The 27,689-nt window shown below is 35.4% G+C and overlaps 1 long non-coding RNA gene and 1 other non-coding gene across 2 annotated transcripts in view; one reads left to right on the top strand and one right to left on the bottom strand.

The window, feature by feature from the left end:
- The window catches only part of LOC137225877 (uncharacterized), a 383,954-nt gene that overhangs the window by 8,456 nt on the left and 347,809 nt on the right, over nt 1–27,689 (bottom strand). The window lies entirely within an intron of this gene.
- TRNAE-UUC (transfer RNA glutamic acid (anticodon UUC)) lies at nt 12,203–12,274 on the top strand. Its single transcript has one exon. It is a non-coding gene; the product is annotated as a tRNA-Glu (tRNA).

The raw sequence follows: 27,689 nt of genomic DNA, 5'->3' as shown, positions 1-27,689 counted from the left end.
CCAAACACTCTTGAAAAGAAAAAGAAACAGCAAATAAAACATCTGCTTTTCATCAAGAGGCACCATCTTACAGCTTATACTAAAATAAAGTTTTTAAGATAAAGAAATAGGAGTTATGAATAGGCAAAGATTTGTATAGGTGAAGATGCAGCCAGAAAACACTAGGAGAAATCGTTTTTTTCTTTGCTGTTATTTCTTCCTAAAATACTGTTTCCCTTTAATAAAATAAATGCCATTTGTAAGATATTATTTATTCAAATATCTTCTGCTTAAAAGAAATAAATAGTATTTTATGTTAATGCTGAAATAACTTCATAATAATGTTTCCCACTAGACTTTTAACTTTGCTTCCATGACTATTAGCCCCCATCAGTCTCTTTACAACAGTTAAGAGTTTGCCTTCAAGTTATTTTCAAGAAACATACATTCCTGATTGACAGTCATTCCCATAGAAACAGCTTTACCCCAGAGGATGCAAGTGGAAACAGTCAAAAAAGAGGAACAAAGAGCACATTTAAGAACATCTGGTATAATGTCAAGAAAATCTGTCTACAAGACAAGCAAAGTCCATCTCCTTCCCTCATCCCTGCATTGAGATGCATTAGAGGAGTAATTTACTACAAGTGGTTCAGTCAGTGGTTTATTTAACTCATAAAGCCTAGAGTTAAGAGGAAAAAAAAAAAGCAAAAGAAAACATATACTTGCTCATATAAGTATATGTACATGTATATGTAAATATAATTATATGGATATAATGTCTAATAAGAGATCATTTTGAACTCTCATTTGATTTTGTTGTCATCCTTAAATATTAAATAAAATAAAATTAAATAAAAACGCTGCGACACATGTTGAATCCAAAACGGGACTTTTTACCTTGCATTCAAACTGCTAATTGCACATTCTGTACACTTGGAAATGTCACTATTTCCTCACTGTGTTGACTCCCCATCCAGAAGGCTCATGTTGATTTATTTCCCTAATAATAACTCTTTATTTGCAGAGTTAGCTTTACGAGATCAAAAATAGATTGGTTTAGTTGAAGAAACATTAATTGAGCATCTAATAAATTCTAGATAGCTGAGCTAGGCTATGGGAACACATGATTAAAAAGGCATGCTCTCTCATCTTCTCATCTGTGAGTAAAGTATGACAATGAATAGAGTGCCTAGGCCATCACTTTAGATAAAGTTCCATTGCCAATATAGTCATTGTTTATTAGGGGGTGGAAAGAGTAGGGGATGCTTACCGAGAGTTAGAGCTTTGGTGTTATCCTTTTCACAACGAAAGGTAGTCTCTCGCATAAACTGGTGAATCTCTAATGAGAAAATCTATTTAAACTATTTCTATTTTTTTAATATAAAAACATTCTACAACTTATTCTCTAACAATACAGGCAAATTTCTAATTTCTCCAAAAATAATTCTTAGATAAACAGGCCTTTTAACTAAGTCTCTCCCCCCAACACTTATTCTCATTTATCTTTTGAAATCTCAGCCTTGATGTTATTGGACAGTAAAAAGGCTGCAATGGGACCCCTGTCAAAAGACAATTTTCTTCCTTGAATGATAAGCAATGGAACATGTAAGAACAAAAAGCCAACTGATTAATAGCATGCAATTCATCTACAATTATCTTGCCCATGTTACACAGTCATTGTATAGATTGGACTAGATCATTAAATTATGTGACAGCAATCAGCCATCTAACTTTAAAAGAGGTGGGAAGAGCCAATTTAAAAACTTAATATCTCAGGATGATACAGTAGCCTGAGAAAGCCAGCCAATTTAGAGAAAATTACCATATGTACCAACCAGAATGATAGATGTGAGCCTTAGCTAAGCATTTGTCCCTGAGCTGATGATGTTTGAAATTCAGTAAAGAACTCTGTGCTTCTTCAATATGTGTTCGAGAATGGTAGTGGTCCAGGGCAGTAAACACTTAGAAAAGTGAAATACAGACTTGAGGAGGATATAAGTTTTTGTGATAACTCTCCACTCTCTATGAGTTTACTGGGAATTTGGAATCATGTTCTGAGATGAGAAGATCAAGGTTGTCTGATGTTTTTCCATGTTCAATGCTTAGTTGTGCCTCATATGCATTGTGTCTTCATTTGAAATACTTATGTATTAGATATGCATTCTCCAAAATCCATAGCATGAAGTTCTCATTCAAAATGGGACCAAGAATTTTAAATAACAGTGGAAAGGTCCAATGTGAATTACTTCTACAGTTATAATGTAACTATTATTGGCAGTCAGCAGATATGACAGTAGCAAGTGAAATATTAGGAAAGTAAAACATATGTATTTCCATCTCATTCTTTCAGATAAATACATTGAAAGCATAACTTTGTACAAGGCATGCTAGTAGGCACTAGGGATTCAGAAAAATGGGGACCTAAAAGATCTCAGAAACCAGTGGGGAGACAATCTAATTTCAGTTGACTCGGATAAATGCTATGCAGTGGGAAAGAGCATACTGGGAGCAACATGATGGGAGAGAGCACACTGAAGGGAAATCTAGCACAGGCCACCTTAACAAAGAATGACATCGTGTCACAAGAAATAGTATAGTCAAGCCAACTCAGTTCTCCTAGAATAATACAGGATACATTTCAATGCATACTGTCTTAGCTCAGGCTGCCGTAACAAATCTGGGTGGTTTAAACAATGGAATTTATTTCTTACACTACTAGAGGCTGGGAAGTCCAAGATCTAGGTGATGGCTGATTTGGTTCCCAGGCAAGGGCCCTATTCCTGGCTTGCAGATGGCCAACTTCTCACCGTATCCTCACATGGCAGAGAAAGAAAGAGAGAGAGAGAGAGAGAGAGAGAGAGAGAGAGAGAGAGAGCGCTCTGGTCTCTCTCCATCTTCTTATAAGCACACTAATCCCATCAAGGGGGTGCCCCACTCTCATGATTTCATCTAAACCTAATTAGTTCCCCAAAGCCCCATCTTTATCATATTGAGGGTTAGGGGCTTCAACATATGAGTTTTAGGGAGACAAAAACGTTATTCAGTCCATAACATTCAGTTTGTGTGACAGCCTATCTTGTTTTTCTTAAATATCTATGATGATTTCCTTATATGTAAAATGACTTTTCCTTTACTTCACAAACATGCACTTGAATCTATTTTGAATGCCCACCATCAAATTATTAAACTGAATTAATGGATGTCAGAGAAGTTTGTGAGCAGTGTTCAGGGTCAGCAAGTATTTGATTTTCCACAAGACCAGCCAGACTGATGGCCAATTTCTGTTTTCTCCTGGTGAAGAGCACATTGATTATATGGCTCGATTGTGGATGTGGTGTGAGTGGGACCTGAGCAAATGTGACTTTAAGTGCTATGATTTTTTCTGAATCACTTTGACAATCTAAAGGAGAGACTCATATGCTATGATATTTTTTTTCTCCTTTACATTGAGAAGACAATCTCCTTTACAGAATTTCTGCCTTTTGAGAATTAGTAGGTAACTGACTCAAAAATCACAGCTGCTATTTTTTCTAAAACTGAAGAGAACCCAAAGTCCAGAAGACAGACCAAATACAGCATGAACATAAACCTATAAGTCTATGGATGGCTGTACAGTAAGGGACATGTGTGGTCACACATCTTTCTTTGAGTTCCATTATTTAAAAAGTTCCATTATTAAAACCTACCTATTTTTATGTAGAAAATCTCATGAAATAACTTTTAAATGATCCATGAGACTAAGCCTAACATACTCCCATTTGTACCTGCTGCTTTTTTTTTTTTTTTTTTTTCCGGTACGCAGCCCTCTCACTGTTGTGGCCTCTCCCGTTGCGGAGCACAGGCTCTGGACGCGCAGGCCCAGCGGCCATGGCTCACGGGCCCAGCCGCTCCGCGGCATGTGGGATCTTCCCGGACCGGGGCACGAACCCGTGTCTCCTGCATCGGCAGGCGGACTCTCAACCACTGTGCCACCAAGGAAGCCCCCTGCTGCTTTTTAATGAATTAAATGGGGTGAATTTTTGGTCTAATGATAACACTGATAATAATGGTAATAACGTTCACAATTTATTAAGACTTTAAACTATGTGTCAGCTATTCTAAGTGTATCACAAGCATCATCTCACTTAGTCTTAACAATAATCTTATTGTTAGGACTGAGGCACAGGGAAAGCTAAGTAATTAACCTAAGGTCATAAAGGTAAAAAGACAAAGGGGCTTGGATTGGACACAGGCAATGTGATACCACAGATAATTCCCAACTATCATGCCACAGTAGGTGGTAACTAACTCAAAATCGCAGTTGCTCTTCTTTTTTTTTTTTAACTGAAAAGAATCAAGATCTACAAGACAGACCAAACACAGTATGAAAATAACTATGAATCTCTGGATGATGCTCAAGTCATCACACCAAACCTAAAGCTTTTACAATTTTGAGAATCCTCTTTAAGAAGAAGGACACAAAATTATGAATACATATTTTTTTTTTTTTTTTTTTTTTTTTTTTTTTTTTTTGCGGCACGCGGGCCTCTAACTGTTGTGGCCTCTCCCGTTGCGGAGCACAGGCTCAGCGGCCATGGCTCACGGGCCCAGCCGGCCCGCGGCACGCGGGATCCTCCCGGACCAGGGCATGAACTCGTGTCCCCTGCATCGGCAGGCGGACTCTCAACCACTGCGCCACCAGGGAAGCCCAAATACATACATATTTATTCAGAAAGAGAAAGCTCACCAAAATACCATTTTTAAGGCAGTTGGGTATGGTAAGCATCACAAAATCTTCAAAAGTAATACTTTTCTCAATTGACCACCTGGCCTACCTCTGTAATCATCTTCCCCCTACATTTTTGGTTTGTACATTCTTTGATTGTCTCTTCATAGAACTATAATTTCTTAACTATTATAATTTTAATCTTCCCTTTAGTATATTTGACTTTTTCTTTATTGGTAGTTTAGAGAAGTTATTTTTAGGATCACAGGTCACTGTTGGTAAGAGCATGTGAACTTTTAGGGCTGTTGTCAAATTTGGGGAAACTTCTGTGAGATCCTTTTTTTTTTTTTTTTAAATTTATGAGCTGTAAGATTTGGGAAAATTTTTTCACAAAATAGCTTCTGATTTAGGAGATTCTGAACCTTGTTTCTCTTCCACCACTGGTATTCTTCCAGTGCCAGGGTAGCACAGGCCATGGCCATTTTGTAATATGACCTCTGAGCCCACACCTTTGGGTCCTGATGCGTGGAGAGTAGGTACAGTGGATGAGAAGCACACCTGGTGGTTGTTCTGTACCAGGATGATAGCAGAACCAAACATGGAAGTGGACTATAGCAAGATTTAACACACAAAAACAGGGGATGGCCAGTGAAGCTTGAATTTCACATGAACAACTGGTAATTTCTTTTGACATACTTACAACTAAAACCTTATCTGTTCATTATCTGAAATTCAGATTTAACTAGTGTTCTGAATTTTACCTGGCAATCTTGCAAAAAGGGCTGTGAAACACATAAACCTAACCCACTAAAACCAAATTAATGTATCAGCAACTAAACTTCCCCTGAGTAAGATCCCCAAACAGCTTATGGCCACTGTAACACCACTTGATGAAGGGGAAGGGAAATGCAGAGGAAAATGGAGGGGAAATAGGCAACAGTTTAAAGAGTTAGCAGTTTTAATTATGGTTAAACTATCCTACTTTTGTAACTTTTGGACCATGTATGCAAATATATGACTACATGAGCATGTTGCCAGGGCCCCTACCAGTACCAGGGATCCATGCAAGTGAAGAGCCCAAAAGCTCAGGTTAATTAACCTTGAAGTTAATTTGCCTCAGTTCACTGGGTCTAAAACAACTGTACTCACCCATGTCCATGTGCCATGACTATGCACGACAACTACCCAGAAAGTTCTACCAACTCAGCTTCTGAATTCTGAATGCTTTACTCTCTGAGCATTCATATATTCATATTGTTACACAGTACCTCATGCTTATTTGTTTATAATTAAAGGTCTGGTTATTTTCTGCTTCCCAGCTAGTTGTCTACATTATCTATCTATCTATCTATCTATGTATCTATCTATCTATCCATCCATCCTATCCACTACATACTTTCACAACTAGATTTTAAATTCCTCCAACGCATTGTGAAAGCTTCCCTTCTTCCCCCACCTTATATGATTTCTCTGGCTACTCAAATAAGATTTAAGTGGTCAAAAGGGAAAAAAATATTTAGTACAAGAATATATTGTGCTGGTTTTTTTTATAATTAGGGAGTAATATAATTTACACAAAAGGACGTGGCTTCTTGTTTAGGAATCTTGCTGGATGTCTGTTTATGTGTATAAGATGAGCCCATCAGCATGTGATCTTGGGGAACAGGGCAATATATAGAGAGAATTGAATGATTCTATATCATCATAGGAGAAGAATATTTCTACAAGCAGCCCGAGACAGAAAGAGAGGAAGGGTAAAGGAAGAAGGAGGTGTACAGAAGAACCAGGTGTGAATGGAAAGCCCAAGTTTTACGTGGAGAGGCCAAAGTTCTAAAGAGAGAAACAATCAGTGAGATGATTTTCAAGATGGGAAATGGTAATACATTTCTACGTATTCCGATGCTTAAGAGTTTGTTTTACTTCACTAAGTTCTAATAACTCTTTCCTATTTACCATTCTTCCGTCAACATCAAGTGCAAACGGTAAATTTAAATGAGTGGTACTTTGGAAGTACAGAGGATGGGTAGTCTATTACAGGACAAGGTAGAACAGTAAAATAGGAAGAACCTGATTTAATTGCAAAGTTGCTATATTCTCTGAGGAAGGTTAGATGTTGGACTGGCAAGATGATTATAAGGCCTATAGAAATCTAAGGGGAAATTGAATAAAACTGTATAATGTTTGAAATGCTGCTCTGGAGCCGTAGTTTTTAACTATTTTTTAAAAAGAAAACTGGAAGCAAAGAGGTCATGAAGACATTATCAAGTGGCCAAAATGTATCAGTCTATGCCAGACTTAGCAACTGTCCATTCTCCTTCCCACCTCCTCTACCCTCTACCACCCTTAACACATTTTTTGTCCTTTATCCCTCATCCATTAATTACTTGGGTACAGCAGAGATAAAAAGGTCTCTGCTAGCTGCGTACCACTTCTAGCCATGCCTACCATACAGTGCACTCTATTCCCAACCCTGTTGAGTATCTCTGGTTTCCTCACTGCCCTTTATTTATAGAACTTCCAGCTACATTCCCAACACAGGTAAAATGTCAGGCAATGGAAACCATGCTTCCCTGCAGCCCTTTGGCCATAACATTAAAAATAAAGCACCTTTAATTTATCATGTCCTCCTTGAGTGCCCACAGCTATTTCACTTAGCAGAGCCCAGCATCCTTCTGTGGAGGGCTTGGAGCAATGTGACAAGACTATAAAATGAAGGGGTTGCACGGGTCCAGCCCTAGAATTCTGTGTTGCCATGACTCCAGCCTCCAGAGCTAAATGGTCAGCTGAGTGCAGAAGGGGACAGCCATGCTTTACTAGTATCCTGTATTAAAGGCAAGACCACTTGGCAGTTTGCATGACTCCTGGCTAAATATTTTCAACCTAAGCTGTAATATATGCTATGTTATAATATTCTAAAGCTAAAATGAAATTTTTAGAAAAGTCAAGTGTAATATTTAGTGTCTACCCTTACCCCTGCTTGAGGGTTCTTAAATTGAAGAGATAAGGGCTAGTGTAAAGGGGATGTGTGGAAGGCTTTCTTAAAAGCATTATGTGACACCTAGTGAAAAAGAACTTGAAAAAAAAAATTTCTGAGAGTAATTTTATATTTATTGCACTTAATTTAACGAATTATTGCAGGAAACACATAGACAGCATTTTCCCAGTAAAATTATTATATTTAAATGAACTTCTGACAATGTATTAATTACAAGGACATGACCACATTTATTCTGCTGATCCAGTAATTACATGCATTAAAGAAATATTTATCCACAAACTATGCAGTGTACTTCAAAACAGCATTTATGGCCAAATTACATTTCCTGGATATCTGTGCCCTATTTCCAGTTACTAGTAATTTTTTTTTTTTAATTTCAAGAGGAAGAGAGAATGACGAGAATTTTGAAAAATACTCTATAAATAAATGCTTACTGATGTCAAAAGACTAAAATGTAGACCATTTTAACCATAGACCTCAGAAAAATAATTGTGAGGCACCCAAATTCATGTGTTTCAGACAGAAAGAAGACAAGAACAATCACAACGTGTCAAGCTCCTCTTTGTTCCCTGCCTATCTTTACAATGAATAAAAACATAGCATAAATTGTAAACCAACATGACTTCACACTAGATAACAATAGGAGGAAAATTAATAAAACTGACATCTGTCTGAAAGATTCAAATATGCAGTTTATTTCAGAAAGCTTGAAAACGTCTATGAAATATTAGCAATCACTTCCAACACGATCAGAATCGTTCTACCTCTGTAGCAATTCGCAGATACAAACATGCTCCCCTTCACTCTGGATGTTGTAAAGAGTAGCTGAAGAGGGAGAGAAAGATATTCCTTCTTTAAGGTTTTACAGCTGGTGAGAGGCATAGCGAAATCAGAATTGAAGAACTAGCCCACTGAACTTAACCAAAGAGACTTTTTTTTTTTCCCTAGTGGCATATTTTATTACACTTACCAAATAATGGAAACCCATTTCTCTATTAAGGCATTCACAGAGCTTTGATAGAAAATTTACTTCCTCATGTGTCCGGAAGAGCAAGAGCTTCCCAACATTTTAACTGAGCATCCCAAACACAGCACTTTGACATTTTAATTGAGTATTTTGGAGAAAAATGCAGAATATATCTTGAGTTTAAATTTTCTATGAAAGAAAACCCCACAATTTTTTCTAGTTGCTTATTCCAGGTAAAAAAGGAGGAAATGTTATTAAAAGCTTAGCACTTAGTGTGAAAATTAATAACAACAGTAGTAATGATAATAATAAAATAGAACACAAAATCTGTTTTTTGAATGTCTTCTTTGAGCTAACATTTTATACATGTTACACCGTATCATACAATTTTTTAAAATGAGGTTAATGGCAAAATACACATCTCAACAAGATTAAAAGTAGTATAATGTATGTTATGATCTGATTAGGTTGAGGGAATCCTTAAAACATGAAAAACTACAATATATTGGGGTTTTTTCCCCACATTTGATTGAACTTCTCGGAAAATAAAATACATCATCAAACTGATGTCTGTACTTAATGTATCAGGGTATCTACTCCTCTTAAAATTCCTGTATCAATTCCCAAAAGCAATTGGTACATCTTAATACTGACAAAATAGAAGAGAGCTCTTCCTCAAATAGCTAGAAGAGACAGGCATGTAGAATTTTAAATGATGGGGATCATCTAGGAAGTACTAGCCTTCACATAACATGTCAGATTCTATCAATGCACACAAATCTATCACCTTATTTGTTTGTTGTGGGAGTGCATCAGAACATGGCAGAAGACAGAGTACATATGAATAAGATGGTTAAAAGACCTACACCCAGAGTAGGAAGCCTCGATTTTGGTGGTCTTTCTGCTATGTCTTTCAGGTAAATTTGGGCTAGATGAACTTTAAAGTGTTTTTTAGCTCTAAATCCGACAAAGATATTTCATAAATTACAAAACACTGCTTAAATATAAGTATGCCTATTTTTTAAAAACTAACTTGTAGATATAAGACATAAGAATAGTGTATGCTTTAAGCTGTATAGACAATTCCTGCTATAAAAAAGTTTTACTCTTATTAAAACACAGAAGTATGCTCTTATAGAGATATGTCTTAAAAATATTTGTAGGCATAAAATAGCAAAGATTGTGCTTGCTGTGGGGAGAATAAAGTAGGGGAACAGAGAATAAAAGTAATAGGGCTCTCATGTCCACAACTCTATTTATGAAGATGAGAAAATCCCCACACCCACCCACCACCACCAAATAAAATTAGAATGCCCTCACTGTATTTCTGCCTGAGCTACTGTATAATCTGTTACCACTGCTGGCAGTGATTGAGAAATAATATGAATTAAAGCACGTTAGATCAAATAGATAAATGTAGGTATGGCTAAAAAGGCAAATGAAAGATTAATATAAATTATATTCATTTATTTTTAAATGCTTCATTTTGATAGCCTACTTTCTGCAAAATTATGTGCAGATGACCAGTCAGGGATAAAGTAAGAGTTTAAAAGGTATTTTAGACTACTTCTTCTTCATGTAACAAATTATACATTTATTGTTCCTGAGTCACAACTACCAATATTTTTGGCTCCCAAAGCACCTTGAAAAATTCAGTGATAAATGCTTGGCACTGACTTCATACACAAAAGTCTTCCGCATCAGCCCAAAAATCTATTTCTGTGGGTTTTGTGGTTACAGTAATTAGGCTTCCACATTTGGCTATGCCCCAAGAACCAGAGAATCTGGCCATTAGAAAACACAATTCCTAGTATAGAATCCTTCCTCTGTACAATTAGTTTAGAAAGGTGTGCTTCCCTTTCAAAAAAAGAAAATGTTAAATCATGGAGTTCTCAATCAAGGATTCCTCCTTTCTGTCACTTTCTGTCATCATCAATCATCACAATCAAAGTGAGTATATTCCAAGAAAAACAGGATTTTAATAAGAAGAAACTGATCACTAATTATATTTACACATGACATCAACAGACACAAAAAGAAAGCATACAAATTAATATATGTTTAAAATATGATAAACTTTAATACCAGTTCTTGAAAAAAGAAACACTATGAAATACTAGGCTTAATCTTTCATCAAAATCTACAGTCTATACCATGCTGATTGGTGAAACTCTAAACCAAGAACAACTGAACAGATTATATAAAAAGAATTTTAAAATACTGCTTCAGAAATTCTGATAACAGGAAAAAATCATAAAATAAAGAAGTATAAATACTGGAGAAAATGATGTGTTATTGTGTTTTATTTTGTTTTTTTCCCAGAAACTTTTCTCCACATCAACAATAACTAGTTATGTGTCAACAGCAGGAAAAAAATAAAAAGCTAAAATGGCAAAATTTAATGAATAGAATTATTCTAGAAATAATTTTAACAATGTTTGCATAGGTCCAAAATATTTTTTAAAAACAAACTTCTGTAAAAATACCAACAAATATATTTTAATAGAAGACAGAATCTAGATTTTTCTAAATCTTAGAAGAAACAAATATATAAACATTACAATTCTTCTCAAGATTTATAGGTTCAATGTGATAGAAATTATAATTTTAGTGGGCCTATATTATGCATCTTGACAAGATAATTCTGAAATCCACATGAAAGTAAATAAAATGTATTTGTGTGTGTGGTGGGAGCACATTTCAATGTAAAGAGGTTTATACCCTATACAGCTAAGGTAATTACAACAGTGAAGTAATAAATCAACAGTCAAAAGACAAACTGTTTGCCCTTATGCCCTAAAGAATGCTAAAGCAGCAAAGTCAGCTTCTCACATTTGAAACATTAGAAACTCAAATGAAAATGTCAAGAATTAAGTGTTAACGAGATAGGTATGTACCTTCCTCCCAACTCTTGCCTTTATTAAATAAATGAATGTTGAATTCCCTAACAATAGTTTTGTAAAAATAATAATAAACTCAAAGAAAAGAAATGCTGGCATGTTTAGAGTGGTTATCTAAAGGCAGGAAGATTACAGATTAGATTATGTTCTTCTTTATATATACTCCTGTAAGTTACAAATATTTTCCAATGATTATACACCTTTTTATTTAAAAAAAAAAAAAAAAAAAACTTTCCTGAAAAAAACCCCTTTTTAAACTTACCTCACCCAACTAAGTTGGTCACGCACTGTATAACTAGAGAGAAAACATTCAGACAGCCATACTATACTGTGTACCAATCCCAAAGTGAAGGATTTTGTTTGAAATCTTAGCCTTTGGCATTCTGAGAATTGTTATATGATGCCACACTGATATGCTGCAGTGAAGGTCCTCTCTAACAAGAACTGTAATTATGGGAAATTAAGAATTCTTCTGGATTTCCATATTTTTACCTTTAAAATGGTTTGATTATGTGATAACTAATTCATTTCTAACAGAGTTGCATCAGGTTTTCTGACTCTGGGTCTATGGTACTTGAATACATAATAAAGAAATAGAGAAACTTATTCATTGATTCACTTTCAGCAAATTGCAAATACGCAACCCTGGGAATTCCCTGGTGGTCCAGTGGTTAGGACTTGGCACTTTCACTGCCAGGGCCCAGGTTTGATTCCTGGTCAGGGAACTAAGATCCCGTAAGCCACTTGACACAGCCAAATTAAAAAAAAAAAAGAGAGAGAGAGAGAAAAGAGAGAGAAGTTAAGGAAACAATCCCATCTACCATCACAACAAAAAGAATACAATATCTAGGAATAAACCTACCTAAGGAGACAAAAGACCTGTACTCAGAAACCTATAAGACACTGACGAAAGAAATCAAAGATGACAAAAGCAGACGGAGAGATGTACCATGTTCTTGGATTGGAAGGATCAATACTGTGAAAATGACTATACTACCCAAAGCAATCGACAGATTCAATGCAGTCCCTATCATATTACCAATGGCATTTTTCACAGAATTAGAACAAAATTTTACAATATGTATGGAAACACAAAAGACCCCAAACAGCCAAAGCAATCTTGAGGAATAAAAATGGAGCTGGAGGAATCAGGCTCCCTGACTTCAGACTACATTACAAAGCTACAGTCATCAAAACAGTATCATATTGCACAGAAACAGAAATATAGATTAATGGAACAGGATAGAAAAGTCAGAGATAAACCCACACACCTATGGTCAACTAATCTATGACAAAGGAGGCAAGGATATACAATGGAGAAAAAACAGTCTCTTCAATAAGTGGTGCTGGGAAAACTGGACAGCTACATGTAAAAGAATGAAATTAGAACACTCCCTAACACCATAAGCAAAAATAAACCCAAAATGGATTAGAGACCTAGATGTAAGACTGGACACTATAAAACTCTTAGAGGAAAACATAGGCAGAATACTCTTTGACATAAATCACAGCAAGATCTCTTTTGATCCACTGCCTAGAAGTAATGGAAATAAAAACAAAAATAAACAAATGGGATCTAATTAATCTTAAAAGCTTTTGCACAGCAAAGGAAACCATAAACGAAATGAAAAGACGACCCTTGGAATGGGAGGAAATATTTGCAAATAAAGCAAATGGCAAGGGATTAATCTCCAAAATATACAAACAGCTCATGCAGCTTAATAGCAAAAAAACAAATAAACCAATCAAAAAAAATGGGCAGAAGATCTAAATAGACATTTCTCCAAAGAAGACATACAGATGGCCAAAAAGCACATGAAAATATGCTCAACATCACTAATTATTAGAGAAATGTAACTCAAAACTACAATGAGGTATGACCTCACAGTGGTGAGAATGGAGATCATCAAAAAATCTACAAACAATAAATGCTGGAGAGGGTGTGGAGAAAAGGGAACCCTCCTACACTGTTGGTGGGAATGTAAGTTGGTACAGCCATTATGGAGAACAGTATGGAGGTTTCTTACAAAACTAAAAATAGAACTACCATATGACCCAGCAATCCCACTACTGGGCATATACCCTGAGAAACCTATAATTCAAAAAGAGTCATGTACCACAATGTTCACTGCAGCCCTATTTACAATAGCCAGGACATGGAAGCAACCTGAACGTCCATCGACAGAAAAATGGATAAAGAAGATGTGGTGTGTGTGTATATATATATATATATATATATATATATATATATATATATATATATATATAAAATGGAATATTACTCACCCATAAAAAAGGAAAATGCCGTTTGCAGCAACATGGATGAACATAGAGATTGTCATACTGAGTGAAGTAAGTCAGACACAGAAAGACAAATATATGATACTGCTTATATGTGGAATCTAAAAAAAAAAGTCATAAATGAACTTATTTATACAACAGGAGTAGAGTCACAGAGATAGAAAACAAACTTATGGTTACCAGAAGATGGGGGGAGAGGGATAAACTGGGAGATTGGGACTGACATATACACACTACTATATATAAAATAGATAACTAATAAGGACCTACTGTATAGCAGAGGGAACTCTACTTAATACTCTGTAATGGCCTATATGGGAAAAGAATCTAAAAAAAAAATAAAACAGTGGACATATGTATATGTATAACTGATTCACTTTGCTGTACACCTGAAACTAATACAACATTGTAAATCAACTGTACTCCAATAAAAAACTAAAAGAAATAATAAAGCAAATACACAACCCAGTTAAGTGGATTACCTGAGTCTATTCTTTTAACTAAATAACCTATTTTCTGAGTAAGCTAGAATACTGAAATGTTGTTCACTGAGTATAATTTTAAGTTTATATACTTTGTTGCTTATTACTTTTACGTGTTATAGACAGACTACAGCTCTCAGTCAGGATAATCTAAGTGTGTATATTTGACACATTTAGAAGGTGAGAACCGGATGTGTGCAGCTGTAGAAAGGCAAGACGTGTGTGCTCACGGGCTCTGCTGGTCTCCTAGAATGCTGTCATTTGCCAGCTTTTTCAAGTATCTGTGCCCTGATTGTGAAATGGCGGTTATTTACTTTGGTTAAAAGAACGGACGTGTGGACACAGTGGGGGAAGGGGAGGGTGGGACGAACTGGGAGATTAGGATTGACATATATACACTACCATGTATAAAATAGCTAGCTAGTGGGAACCTGCTATAAAGCACAGGAAGCTCAGCTCGGTGCTCTGTGACGACCTAGATGGGTGGGATGGGGGCGGGTGTGGTGGGAGGGAGTTCCAAGAGGGAGGGGATATAGGTATACATATAGCTGATTCACTTCACTGTACAGCAGAAACTAACACAACATTGTAAAGCAATTGTACTCCAATTTAAAAACAAGTAATAATTAGTATAAGTAGTTGAAGCTATACTAACAGCAATAAAGACCAAGAAATCAAACTGTGTGTATGTGTGTTTTTGGTTTTTCAAGAAAAAAGAAGAGTTTTGTCCTAAAGCATCAGTTGTCAAATTTTTTGGTCTCTGAACCAAAACTCTTAAAACTTTCTAAGGATTCCAAAGCTCTTTTGTTTATAGGAATTATAACTTTCAATATTTAGCTAATCAGATATTAAAATGGAAAATTATTACCACTTTTATTTATTTAATCATTTGTAGATAACAATGACGAACACATTGTCTGTTAACATAAAACATCTTGGTACTGTTTTGAAAATAGTTTTGAACCCTCAGACCTGAGTGAGAACCACTGTCCTCAAGTAAAGCCAGTTTGTTTTAGACTATGAAAGAGACTAACGAAAGAGAAAGCTTAGAAAGTAAATTTTGTTTGCCATGGTATATAATACCTAAGACTGTAAAGAAGTGAGGAAAGGTGTTAAATAAAACTTTGTCAAAGTTCACTTAATCTTATTAGACTTAACTTCCTAGGTTTACTGATTAATGCCTTTGGCTACTATTGTGAAACATTTTTTACCTGCTTTACCTAATCTTCTTTGAAAGCAGAGATTTCATGTTTTACCATAATACTTTTCCTATGCTTTATGTTGAATTAATTATGCCCTTGATATCAAAGAAAAAGAAATAAAAATTCCCTTACTTATGAAAGATCTAGGGTTCTTTAAAATCACATTACTGTCCATGTTTATTGTTAAATGTTTTCTTGTCACTGTGATTAAATAGGCCTTTGGCAAGAATGATCCTATCTTAATAAGTGTCAAAATTTCTTCTGAAAAATATTTTGAGTTGTCTTCTCCATATCAAATTTTAAATATGGAAAGAAAAATAAAATGAAAGTTTCAGCATAACTCTAACATCTAAAACTATCTTTGAAATTTCCCAGGGAAATGCTAGAAATAATTAGATTTCTTTACTATGCTACTATTGTAAAGTGTTATATGGGCAAATCTGTCAAATCAGGAGAGACAAGCCATCTACCTATGTTACATTTGTGTAGGTAAATTAATGTACATACTTCACAAATTGTATGCCTCCATAGGAATTCCCTGCAGATTTAACAATGCACTGCTGACTATACTATGCCTTACCTGCAGAAACACTCATCAAAAGTCTTCTGAATTATTCTCTGCCTTGAAAGAGAACTGTGATCTCCTCCATATTGGTAGTTTGGATTATACTATTAAATAAACCACAGCCATTTAATCTCTCCTCTAAAATGAGATTTCATTTTAAGTTAGTGTTTGCTTGAGGGCTTTGATATAAGCTTTAGGTTAGAGTTTGTCTTCAACCAAGGACAGTCTCAGAGCCTGTGAGAAATTACTGTACCAGGTACTTTGAACTTTTGATACTTCAAAGAATAAACTCTCAAATACAGGCTTCTGAGCTCACATCAACTATAAAACTTTCATACCATACCAGTGGACTGCATCAGACTTTTTAGTTCAGAAGCAGAGGGTTTTATGAAAATAGACAGCTAACCAAATATCCAGTAAGTGAACACTCAGTTACATAGGACTGAATGAGCTGACGAGGGACATTTTATTGTGATTGTTTGTCTGAATATGGTTGATATTGGTTCAATGTCATATTTATCTGGATATAAAAAGCCATCTTTTCTCTTTCTACTTAACTTATCTTGAACCCACAATTATGTTTTTATAAACTAAAATGAAATACTTAAAAATAATATCTGACTCGGATCCCAAGAATCTCTTACTAAATCTTCTTACTTTTTATTACTTTGGCAATATAGTTATTTATTTGGGGTCAAAAAGAATCTATCCTCCTTTTACCATGACACAATTGGGGGAATCAACTGCATAACCAAGACCTTATCTGTAGTATCATATTTGAGAATTATGTTTAGTGAGTCAAGTAGTACAGGCACTTTTAAGAAAAAAAGATTGGTTTAGGTTTGGAGCTAATGTCAACAAAGACCTCTCAGGGAAATTGGCCTGGTACCTGATTTACCAGGTCCCAGCCTTACAGGGATTAAGAAAAGTTAGGCAGACCATGAAAATTAGTAAATTTGGCAACATCAAAAAGGAAAGCATTCATCAAAATTTACAGGTAGGGCTGGAGAAACCTGGTAGAGTTTCTTGGGCTTAGTATTCTTGCCTTGGGAGAGTAAATTATACAGGCTTTTAAAAATCTAACTTGAGATTCCTTACAAAAACTTTCAGAGGGAATTTACTTCATGGCTTCAGTAATCTCAATATCTTAATCTTATTACTTTGAGAATTTATGATCATGATGGTGGAGTTGGGACTTGGAAAGAGGCATAAGAGATCTCTGGAAGTCATGACTAGAGCACCACTCTAGTGGTGTTTGAGCCATTTTCATGATGTTTGAGCCATTTTACAATTAAGTAAATTGTAGAACACAAGAAGTAATACAAATGATTCTTGTCCATAGAAATACAAACAGATTTCATCCAGTGGAATGCAACTGATTGTTGCCCTGTGGATACTGATCACTTTTACATCATTTTATAAATTCATTTCAGCATTCCTCATTGCCTGCTTCGCTCCATAAACACGTGCACATGTTTGCAAGTGCACGCGCACACACACACACACACACACACACACATATACATATGTAGGTATATATACACATGTGTGTGTATGGTGTGTTCTTTGAAATCTCTTTTGAACTAGTTCTAATATATTACTGATGTCACCATTAATTAATTAATTAAAATCTTGGAGATGTAGTCATTAAAAAAAAAATCTATAACAACTTTAGAGACCATTTATCCAGATGAGAGTAGGAAGCAGGAGGGAATGAGGTGTATTCCAGAAGATAAAATAACGTGTGTAAAATCTCTTAGCAGGAGAGAGCAAAACTTATTCAAGAAATTGGAAGAAGGACAGGTGTATGGGACAGATACTAAGAGGTAAGACTGGATGGGGTAGGCAGGATCCTAGCATGTTGGAAACTGAAGGCCATATTTAAGACTTTCGTTTCTATTTTTAACTCAAAAGAAACGAGATAAATCTATTTCAATCCATTAAAGTGATTTAAGGTTGACAGGGGAAGATGAATTTTAGATACTTAGATTAGACTTAAAAAAGATGGCTTTGTGCGTTATGGAGAATTGATTGGAGAGGAGACTGTAGTAGCAGGCTGATGTGGTCTCAGGGAGATATTAGAGAAACTCGAAAAAAAAGTGGCGGCAGTGAAGATGGAGAGAAATGTATTATTTTGAGAGATACTTCTAAAGCAAAGAATTAGCCAAGACATAGAAACAACCTAAGTGTCCATCAATGGATGAATGGATAAAGAAATGCATATATATATATATATATATATATATAAAATTCAGCCATAAAAAAGGAAATCCTGCCATTTGCAACATGGATGGACCTGGAGGGGATTATGCTGAAATAAGCCAGAGAGAGAAAGACAAATATGATCTTACGTATATGTAGAATCTAAAAAAACAAAAACAAACCAAACTCTTAGATACAGAAAACAGACTGGTGGCTGCCAGAGATGGAGGAGGGGTGTCAGGTGGCTAAAATGGGTGAAGGTGATCAAATATACAATGTACAGCATGGTGACTATAGTTAATAATACTGTATTATATATTTGAAAGTTGCTAAGAAAGTAGATCTGAAAAGTTCTCATCACAGGAAAAAAATTGTAACTATGTAGGGTAACGGATATGGATGTTAACTGGTCTTATTGTGGTGATCATTTTACTATATATACAAATATCAAATCGTATTGCATACCTGAAACTAATACAGTGTTATATGTCAATTATATTTCAATAAAAACTGTAAAAAACTATTCACTCATTAATTTTTCCAGTTTTGATATTCATATATTTAAATTTGCTTTACAATATAATCCACTGACAAGTGAGGAATATTCTCTAATTTAAAATATATAGAGAGATATACATTTATTTAATTTACTTTTGGATTGCATTTGACTCACTGTTTGATAGAGTAGGAACAGGAAGTAAAGAGAGATGGAAACTTTGGTAAATTACCAATGACAGGCAGCACTTGTTGGGGATTGTTATTATTATTATTTTTTTTTTATGTATTAAGGCAGAGTTACAGGCTATTGCTATCAGCCAGCAGGAAAAAATATAGGTTTAGCAGAATGATGTGGAGTCTTATTATTTTCTAACGATTGTGTGGGGGGTGGCTAGATGGTGTTGACAGTAGTGGGACTTTCAGGCAGTCACAAAGATATAAAACAGGCTCCCGTTTCATGTAATTGAAGGAGGTGGGGCTGGGAAAGTTGTGTTTCTGAGTCATGACCACAGCATTACCCATCCCAAAGGACCTTGAAATAGGGCTGCAGCTGCCAGCTTCACTCACCTCTACCACCAACATTTTGAATCATTACCAAAAATAAATAAATAAATATTCAAGAACTCACAAATGTATTTGTTTTAGAAAGATAAATTTTGAACAAGATTTCACCTCCTATATGCAGAAAACACTTGCATTCCAGTTTCTAGTATCTCCATGCAAGAGGCGGCCTTGACATTTGTAGTCTTCCCTAGGTATGTCAAGAGATTAGGGCTACAAGGGTTACATTTATTCAGTTAGGGGGATGGCAGAGAGAGTAAAAGATAATATTTAAACTGACTTGTTTCATGTTTTGAATATTTTAAGAATCCTCTGTCTACAGGTTTAAGGATGAAAGTGTACCTACTTACCAGATATTCTAAGATTTAAAAAATTATCTTTTAAACAGTTTCGTAATATCCTTTTTATGAAAAACATGTTATCATCCCCATAGATTGCTTATTACTTACAAAAGGCAAAGGTACCTTTATAATTAAGAAATCTAGCAGACACCACCTTAATTAAGTGATCATTCTATCTCCCTGATAATGGGACAATCTCTCCATTATTGATGGACTGAGAAGGACACATTATCTAAGTAGTAGTCCGACCAAAATCCAAGATCCTATTTGTGATTAGAATCTAATCATGAGGAAACAATCAGACAATCCAAATTGAAAGATAGTGGGCTTGGAGACTTAAAATATCAGTGTTATTAATTTAGAAAATGCTGGGAACCAATAAATGCAGTGTGTAATCCTTGATTGCTTTTTGGAATAAAAACAAAACAAAACAAAAACAATGAAAATACAAAGAAACAACAAAAACAGTTACAAAGTACATTATTAGGGTGATGGGGGAAAATTGAATATGGGATGAACATTAGATAATTGGATCAATGTTAAATTTCTGGAATATTTTAACATATGTGGTTATGTAGAAGAAGAATATTTTTATTCCTAGAAGATGCATCCTAAGGTATTTTAATGACAACACAATGGAGTGAAAGGAATACGGATAATGCAAAATGTTAACAATTGAATTTTGGTGAAGAGTTTACATGTGTTTACTGTACCATTCTTTCAACTTTCCTGTAGGATAGAAACTTTTCAAATACTAACTTGGGAAAATAATTAAAAATTTAAAATCCATTATGTTTTTAGTGCATAGTTGTTTTCAAACAGAAATCAGTGTTAGATGGCTTTATGCGGTTTTAGGTACACTGTTTACTCTCAAAACAAATCTGAAAATTAGATGCTCTTTTCTCTATAGATGAAGAAATAGAAGCTCAAAGGAAGCAAGAGCTTTTCAGAAGGAAGGCTACTGTCTGGCAATGATTCTCACAACCATTTCTCCAAACTCTCCCAACACCCAGCTTAGAGAAATTCTTAAGAATTGCAGTTCTGAAAACCAGAGAATGACTGCTCTCAAAGAAAGAAGATTTGGCTTCATTTCTAAGCCTTCTTCTAATTCCTGATCCATCATTTTTACTATTTTTAAAAACAGTGTTCCTCAAGCCATTTTTACATAAGCAATAAATATCTTGCTCTTAACATCTAACTCAGTTCCTCCTAAAATTCCTAATAGTATTTTTCCTAGCATATTAGTATACTAATAGTAAAGTAATATTTTTCCTCAATAGCATTTTCCTTAAACTCAACTTCAAGTTTCCTAGTGAGTTTATCTACTAAAATATCAAACAACTCTTTTTTTCAGTTTTGCTGTGGTCTACCTAATTGATTTCTCAAATACAGATTTCTGTATTTGATCTCAAATACAGATTTCTCAAATACAGTTATTGTTGTGTTACCATATAGTCCTTCCCTAGGGGACTGCTCCACCACTGCTAACATTAGACCCCACCATTCTCTTTCCCAAGGATTTGCTGCACAGACTCACCTGCACTGCAGAAGTCAGCACTGTGCAGCCTGCTGGAAGAACGTCTTGTAGCTGCTTTATCTTGCCATTTTGTAAATTCTACTATAAACCTAATGTATGTACAATCATTTTTTAAAAAATATTTTCAGCATGATACTAGTATTTGTGTCTGTTTCTTCCTTTTTTTTTTTTCTTTAGAACTTATTTTGAGAGCAGTTTCTGAAATACAAAAGCAGATAGAAAACAATTTCCTAAATTTCCTTTTCCTCTCCCCACCATTTTTTTTTAATATTCAGCTTGAACAGTACATCATTTTAGATTTCAAGGAGATCTGCACTTATCTGAAGGCCAGGTCAAATGGGCTAATTATAAGTCAATTTGGATGGACTGTTTGAATGTGGGTATGTGGAGAGTGAACACCTTAAATTAAAAGAGAGTAGAGTTGGTGCAAAAAAAAAAAAAAAAGAAAAGAAAAGAAAAGAAAAAAAGAAAAAGGCTGTGTTCACCAAGAGTGATTCACAGAGAAATGATATAGCTCACCCCTATCTCCACTGGCCTATCTCCTGTGCACTCAGGCCTGACTCTTGAGGAAGGGGTACAGTGAATGAATAAGCCTCATTTCTCTATCATTCCCATGGACACTGAAAGCACTATCTCACCCCTGGTGGACGTCTTATGGTTGAAGTAAGCTTGGCAATGGCAGATGGCCGAGTTAGAGATGATGGCCGTAGTATTACTGCCTGCAGTAGCTATGCTGGGGATGGCAGTGATCCCTTCAGGATTAGGGCTAGAGAAAATGTGAGCTACTGGCAAAGGTATCCATGATTCTGGCCTTAGGCAATAGCAGCCTTCTCTTGACTTATATGAGCCTGAGCAGCAGCAGTTGAAACCTATGCAGATATTGGTGTGATTTGTTTAGCTACTGGCAGTTAATGGAAGCATCATCACAACTAGCCAGTAAAGAAACAATGGAAAAGATTTACATTTCACATGCTGGCTGTATGAGGTGGTTCCTAATATGATGTCCCTGTGGAAATCCCAGCAATTGCTTTAGAGACAAGTAGAACTCCACCCTATACACTGGGTGGAGGTAGGGGGAGGTCAGACAGAGAAATATGATGGTTGGCTCTAACTCTCATCCTACAACTACCTCAAGCTGGGGTACCGATAGGTACAAATGTTATGTGTTCCTTTACCAGAAAAGAAAAACGTATATATTTTCATGGGTGCCTGACACCACACAGTCTTAGCTTGTAATTTCTTTTGACCGATATTTAGAATCACACCTTCCTGCAGAGAAATTCTTAGAAATAGGACAAAATAGAAACCAATCACCACACATCTGAGATCTGAGAATAAGACAGAAGAAAATATAGAACTCCGTAGGAAGGATGAAATTCATTATGAACTGACGAATTTGATGTTAGATACACCAATTGTAGTGTTACCATGTTATTTATTAATGTATCACAGTGATTAGGCAATTGAGGTAGAGACCAATGAAGTGTTAATGGAAAAGAAGGAAAGAGGCCTTCCCAGTGTCTATAGCTGGGAAAAGACGTATTGTTACTGAAAGAATAATGACGTATCACTTGTTTCATAGGTAATATAGTCTTACCAGGCATCAGTTCATATCAAGGGCCTTTTGGTGTTGCAGTGACCGGGTGTCTACCATCAATTCCCTAAAGGACTACCAGAAACACTTGCTGATGGAAAAAAAGCTAAGATTGTGCAGTAAGAAAGAATGGTACCTTGACAGGGTTTGTGCCTGGTCCAGAGGATTCTAGGCTAGGTCTTGAAGACAGAGCCTGGGTGGGATGGGCAGGGTTTATGATGTTAGAGCTATGGATCATGGGCACTGACCCCTGGGTATTGATGAGTAAGCTGTCAATCTTGAAAAATAAGCTGCTTAGTTAGTTCCCATTATTATCTCTTGGAAACAAGTATTACGTGAAATAAGCAGCTAAGTTTTTTTTTTTTTTAATTTTATAATAGAAACACAAAAGGGACAAAAATATGTCTGATTATAGGATTGTTTAAATAGAGGATAGAGACATATGTTGGTTTGAGTTTTCATAGAAAACACAAGTTTGTAGCTTAGGTCTCTAGGTATATATACCTTCAATTCTTTCCTAAGGCATATCCATTACCTGATCACAGGCTCCCCATCTGGAAATACAAATTGGTTACTTGTGAATTTAAAGAAGACTTTGTTCAATGGAAGATTTGATGATTTTAAGTTTCTGAATTTTGCTGACTAAACATCCCTCCTATCATTTCTAATATAAAAAGAAGTGCATGTATTTTGTGTGTATATATTTGTATGTATCTATATATGTATGTATTTTTACGTAGTGGATATAACGGATACAACATGCATATGTGTGTTTGGGTGTGTATGTGTGTGTTTAAACCTACAAATATAACATGTGTTTTCAAATAATGGACATATATATGGAGGCATTACAAAATCAGTATGTTCCTGTAACTTGATCATTCTTCTTAACAATATGTCATGAAGTCTTTCATATGTATGTGCTTCTATATGTGTATAATCCCTAAAATGGAGGGAAATAATTCTTACCTCATAAATCTATTATGTTTTAAAGACTTAGCTTCTATAAATCACTTAGAATAATGACAAGGAAATAATACACATTATACAAGTGTTTAGTAAATAATTTTATAATATTGTCATGGATTATCATTGGCTTGTATTTTCTCTTCTAGAGGAATTTGAATCAAAATATTAGGCTACAAAAATTCTGTGGCTATTTCAATTGAAATAGCACAGAAATGTATAGATTGGTGTTATTAGTGATAATTGACATTTCACGTATTAAATTTTTCTATCTAGGAACATAATATATGTTTTCCACTTATTCTGCTTTCCTTTTACATGTTCATTTTTAATTGAAGTATAGTTGATTTAAAATATTATATTTGTTTCTCATGTACAGCATAATGATTCAATATATTTGTAGACTACACTCCACTTAAAGTTATTATAAACTATTGGCTATATTCCCTGAGCTGCACAATATATTCTCTTGGCTTGTTTATTTTATACATAGTAGTTTGTACCTCTTAACCTCATATCCCTATCTTGGCTCTCCCTACTTGTCACCACTAGCTTTTTCTCTAAATCTGTGAGTCCGTTTCAGTTTTGTTATACTCATTCGTTTTATTTTTTTAGAGTCCACATATAAGTAATAACATACAGTATTTGTCTTTCTCTGTCTGACTTATTTCACTATTATCCAGAAATAGGCACAACAGTATTTTGGTGTCGATATTTTCCATTCTGTCACTAAGCCTAATTGTAGTAAGTCTTGAAGACATGATGATTGTCTCATGGCAATGTGTCTTAAGACTGCATTTGTAATCATGTATTTCTTTATGTTCTGTTCACTTCCCTAAATGTAATTTTAGTTTTGGTTTAATGAGTCTTACACTATAGTATTATATAAAGAAAAGGGACATTTGATCTTACCTACTCTGAATACAATTTACACCGGGACACTATATCCTATATATAGTTTCCATAGGATATAGGAGAAAAAAGATCATCAGCTATTAACTCATGGACAAGGGGCACTTCTTTTCCAGACGCTTCTCTGCTTGGATGCCCTGGATGTGGCAGTGACTAAGTTTCTCTATGACCTTGCTTTTTATAGCGTGGCCCAAGGATGGAACAGGTAGCGTGGAAATCACTTGCGGGCTTATTAAAACTGAATATGGGCTCAAATACCATAGAGAGACAGAAACAGAACTTGCCCTTTAACAATAACCCAAGGTGAGTTTTAAACACATGGAGCTCCGAGGAGCAGTTTTTCAGCCACAGCTTCCGTCAGGCTTTCCTTTCTGGAGGAGCCTTCCTTTCTGGAGGCTCTAGCTCTCCCTAAGCTCTGGAAACACCAGTCCCTCCCTTGCCACTTCAGGCCAGGGATAGCGGTGGTTTCTTGCTCTCCTTATTCCCTGGGTTCCTGGCCCCATTCTTTGAGAATTCCTTTAACCCTACTCATACCTCTGTAAATAAAGTCTCTTTAAACCCCAGAGCTGGGTGATTTTGGTTTCCTTCCAGGAACCTGACTGATCACCTCCTGATAAGTGGGCTTGGCTGCTGGGAGAGTTTCTTTATCTCACTCTTTCTGAGCTTTTAAAATTCCGAATGCATAAAATTTCACTTTGTCCATTCTGCCACACTTAAGTCTCTCACATTTGGCTGAGTTATTCTGAACTCTAATGTGGCTCAGTTGGTTTCTCTCTCTCTCAGTTTTTGTCACTTCCAAGTCACCACAGAATTACTCCTTGTGGACTGAAATTCTGGTACAGTGTAGGCATTCTCCTTCAGGAGAATTTTCTCATAGATAAGTTAAAATATATCATGTGTACTTTTTTCTTTTGATAAAATATCTTACTTGATCCTCATAATAAACTCACATTGTAAATACTGTTAAAGACGAGAAAGCATATTGCCTGCCTATTTTTCTGCTGACTACTTCCAGAAAAATATTTTCTGATGAAGTCTGCTAATTTCTGAGCAAAGATATTATTGCTCATCTTTGAAAATATACTAGATTCCTAATCATTCTAATAGCTTGAGCTGTTAGACCCTATTCACCAACCTCACGTTCACAGTCAGACATTAATTCTGCTGGATGTTCATTTCTCTCTTCAGTGGACACACACTCTGCTAAGGACAACAAAGGCAATCCTGGATAGCCAAAAATGTGGCTGGAGATCAAACCTAATTTGCCCCCAGAAGCTTAGCCCTTGGCATGTCCTCAGGATGTGAGAGGATTCTAGAATCTCAAGGTAACATTGTAACTCATTCATTTATCCTTGTCTTTCCATCCATCTGCCTGCAGTCTCCTGTTAGAGGACCACCTCTTCTAGATGCTCACAGGGTCTTAGCATTTTTATAATTCTGACAGTCTCATGTCTCCTAAGGTAGGACTAGGTCATAGACTTTTGGGGGGTTGGAGGAGTATTGTTCGCTTAGGCTCCAAGAACAGTCAGAATCAGTGCTATATTGCATGAGCCTGCTGTCATTAAATATCATGCATCAACCCCATGCATCAACCCCAATGCAAGGGGTTATAATTAAGCATCACCAAACATATCACCTAAGAAGACATCCTGATCAACTGAGTTTAAAGCAGAACACTTTGCACTTTTTCACATTTTGATATAAAACATATGAACTTCTTTTGGGTGTCAGGCAGTGTGCTAAGTGCTTTCATATGTATTTTCATATTTAGAATTCATCACAACTTGTGAAATAGGTATTATTATTCTTTTCATTTTACAAATGTGGGAATTGTAGTTTTCTAATTGAAAAGTACAGAGCCTATCTCATTGAGAAAGAATTTAAAAGTTAGACAATGCAATGATGTAGACAAACCAGAACTCCAGTACACTTCTATTGAGTGTAAATATACAGCCAGTATCGAGAACTATTCACTAATATTCAGGAAAGTTGAAGACGCCCTTACCCTATCATCTGACAAGTCCACTACCATTCATACATTCAGAGAAACTCCCCAACATCTACCCACGTATTGGAATGTCCATTGAAGCCTCAGTTGTAATCATGGTAAAATGGAAATAACCTCAAGGCTCAACTCAAGGTACATACATACACTAGGCTATGCTTACATTCAGAATACCATAGGTACTTTATGACCATTTGTTTAGAGTTTGACACGTGCAAAACTTTAACATGTATTGCTTATTTCTAACTATATATGTAGTTAAATATTAAAATATTGAATATGGGATGGTGTTTACCTCCGAGGGGAGAGGAAGGAGAAGGAATACATAAGGGATACACAAATGAATTTCAACCTTATTATTAGAGTTGAGTGGTGGTTTCTCATGTGTTAAGTTAGTTTATATTCTCTTGTCTAATTTTAATTCAAAAGACAGAAAAGTAGTACAAAGTGTCAAACATGAAAAAATGTGTAATAATGGGATACCATTAAAAAATGCACACACACAAATAAACACAAGCAAAATCAGGGAAATCTGAAAACCAGTGGATTGTACCAATATCTATATCCTGGTTACAGTGTGTTACTATAATTTTGTAAGACGTTACCACTGGGTGAAACATATTCAGGATCTTTCTGTTTAATTTCTTGCAAATGTATGTGAATTTACAATTATATCAATAACAATTTTAATTTAAAATAAAAATAATTTAAAAATAAATTAAAAATATGATGCTTCCACAAGTATACCTAAGATACCATTGGCTTTCATTAAAATTCAAAGAATAAATTTAAAAATTGAAAAGGATCAAGAAAATCTGCCACAACTGTCAATCACAAAGTTGATTGCTTTTGGTTTCCAAGTTAATTTTTTTTTCTGATATTGAGTAGCACCTTTGTCCCATGGAGATAGTACGTTTGCTAGGGCTTGCCTGTAGAAAATAAAATGGCAGAATGTATAGGAAAATCACCAAAAA

The sequence above is a fragment of the Pseudorca crassidens genome, chromosome 6, assembly GCF_039906515.1.
Source record: "Pseudorca crassidens isolate mPseCra1 chromosome 6, mPseCra1.hap1, whole genome shotgun sequence".
Classification (NCBI taxonomy): domain Eukaryota; kingdom Metazoa; phylum Chordata; class Mammalia; order Artiodactyla; family Delphinidae; genus Pseudorca; species Pseudorca crassidens.
The sequence above is the reverse complement of the archived record's forward strand: the minus strand, read 5'-3'. Positions and strand labels throughout refer to the sequence as shown.